Source organism: Rana temporaria, chromosome 1 (assembly GCF_905171775.1).
Source record: "Rana temporaria chromosome 1, aRanTem1.1, whole genome shotgun sequence".
In the NCBI taxonomy this organism is placed as follows: Eukaryota; Metazoa; Chordata; class Amphibia; order Anura; family Ranidae; genus Rana; species Rana temporaria.
In genome coordinates this window covers 253,506,422-253,509,304 of record NC_053489.1, presented here as the reverse complement: position 1 = coordinate 253,509,304, position 2,883 = coordinate 253,506,422, and positions in this window count along the sequence as shown.

The following is a 2,883-nucleotide window of genomic DNA, read 5'->3' as shown; positions in this document are numbered from 1 at the left end:
TGCTTTCCAGAACAACCCACCCACTTCAGACCAAAAGCCACAGCGTGTGACACAATACTGGACAAGTCGTGTCCTTTTCATACTCTCTGTAACAAGTGTGTTGTAGCTGAAATGAGCGTACACAATACACAACATGAAGCAAGAGGCAGGAAAACTTCTAGTCTTATATACTCTGGCTGGAATCTTCTAGTATAAATGCTGTAATATACTCTGATACAAGCCACACATCACCACAAACACATTAGTGAATCCAGCCACTGCCTAAAGTACATTATTATTAGAAGGCTGAAATATATTATTAATAGGAAACCTGTACTGAGAAAAATAGGCAAATATTGCTGACTTCTGCTTCTGGAAAAACTGGTTGCCTGGCTGTGAGCCAGTTAGGCCCCGTACACACGACCGAACATGTCTGCTGAAACTGGTCCACAGACCAGTTTCAGCGGACATGTTCGGTCGTCTGTACGTCCGACCGGACAATTTTCCGGCGGATCGGACAGGTTTCCAGCGGACAAATGTTTCTTAGCATGCTAAGAAACATGTCAGCTGGAAGCCTGTCCGTCGGACATGTTCGGTCCTCTGTACAGACTCACCGGACATGTCCGCTCGGCCGAAAGCCCTAGCATGCGTCAAGTGATTCGACGCATGCGTGGAAGCATTGACCTTCCAGGGTCGCGCACGTCGCGGCGTCATCGTCGCGGCGACGGCGCGGCCACGTCACCGCGTATCCTGTCCGCGGGGATTTTGGTTTGATGGTGTGTACAACCATCAGACCAAAATCCGGCAGCGGACATGTCCCCGTTTTCATCGGACAGTCCGTCCGTGTGTACGAGGCCTCACAGTGCCTTAAAAAAGTATTCCTACCCCTTGAAATTTTCATAATTTTGTCATGTTACAACCAAAAACGTAAATGTATTTTATGTGATAGACCAACACAAAGTGGCATATACAGTGTATGTACAATCCATGTTTTATTGATTGCATGTAATATTCTAATTTTCTGAGATTGTGGAATTTGGGTTTCCATGAGCTGTAAGCCATAATCATCACAATTATGACAAATCACGGCTTGAACTATCTTGCTTTGCATGTAATGAGTCTATCTCATGTATTAGTTTCATCTTTTAAGTTGCATTAGTGAAATAAATGAACTTTTGCACGATATTCGAATTGTTCGAGTTTCACCTGTAATTGTGAAGTGGAAGGAAAATGATGAATGGTTTCAACATTTTTTTTAAATAAATATTTGAAAAGTGTGGCGTGTATTTGTGTTCAGCCCCCTTTACTCTGATACCCCTAACTAAAATCTTGTGGAACCATTCGCCTTCAGAAATCACGTAATTAGTAAATAGAGTCCACCTGTGTGTAATTTAGGCTCAGTATAAATACAGATGTTCTGTGAAGCCCTCAGAGGTTTGTTAGAGAACCTTAGTGAACAAACAGCATCACAAAGTCCAAGGAACACACCAGACAGGTCAGGGATAAAGTTGTGGAGAAGTTTAAAGCAGGGGTAGGTTATAAAAAAATATCCCAAGCTTTGAATATCTCACAGAGATCTGTTCAATCCATCATCCGCAAATAAAAAGAGTATGGCACAACTGCAAACCTACCAAGACATGGCCGTCCACCTAAACTGACAGGCCGGCGAGGAGAGCAATAATCAGAGAAGCAGCCAAGAGACCCATGGTAACTCTGGAGGAGCTGCAGAGAGCCACAGCTCAGGTGGGAGAATCTGTCCACTGGACAACTATTAGTCGTGCACTTTACAAATCTGGCCTTTATGGAAGAGTGGCAAAAAATAAAGCCATTGTTGAAAGAAAGCCATAAGAAGTCCTATTTGCAGTTTGTGAGGGGACACAGCAAACATGTGGAAGAAGGTGCTCTGGTCAGATAAGACCAAAATGTAACTTTTTTGGCCTAAAAGCAAAATGCTGTGTGGTGGAAAACTAACACTGCACATCACCCTGAACACACCACCCCAACCGTGAAACATGGTGGTGGTAGCACTGTGTTATGGTAATGTGTTTCTTCCGCAGGGACAGGGAAGCTGGTCAGAGTTGATGGGAAGATGGATGGAGTCAAATACAGGGCAATCTTAGAAGAAAACCTGTTAAAGTCTGCAAAATCCTTAAGACTGGGGCAGAGGTTCACCTTACAGCAGGACAACGACACTAAACAGACAGCCAGAGCTACAAAAGAATGGTTTAGATCAAAGCACATTCATATGTTCATATGGCCCAGTCAAATTCCAGATCTAAATCCCATTGAGAATCTGTGGCAAGACTTGAAAATTGCTGTTCACAGACGCTCTCCATCCAATCTCACAGACCTTGAGCTATTTTGCAAAGAAGAATGGGCAAAAATGTCACTCTTTAGATGTGCAAAGCTGGTAGAGACATCCCCAAAAAGACTTGCAGCTGCAATTGCAGCAAAAGTTGGTTCTACAAAGTATTGACTCCGGGGGGCTGAATACAAATACACGCCACACTTTTCACATATTTATTTGTAAAACATTTTAAAAACCATTTATCATGTTCTTTCCACTTCGCGATTATGTGCCACTTTGTGTTGGTCTATCACATAAAATCCCAATAAAATACATTAATGTTTTTGGTTGTAACGTGACAAAATGTGGAAAATATCAAGGGGTATGAATACTTTTTCAAGGCACTGTAGTTAGAACAAGTACACAGTCATGTATTTTTTCTGTTTTCACTTGGTGCATGCTTATTCTAGGCCAGTGATTTAGAAGGTATTGAAGCCATTGGGTTACAATGACAGCCAAACAAGCAGCAATGTCAGCCACCATGTTTCTCTCTATGCCTAAGGGGCCTGCACCTTCTCTATTCTTATGCTGAAATAGGATCATGCAGCTTCTCATTG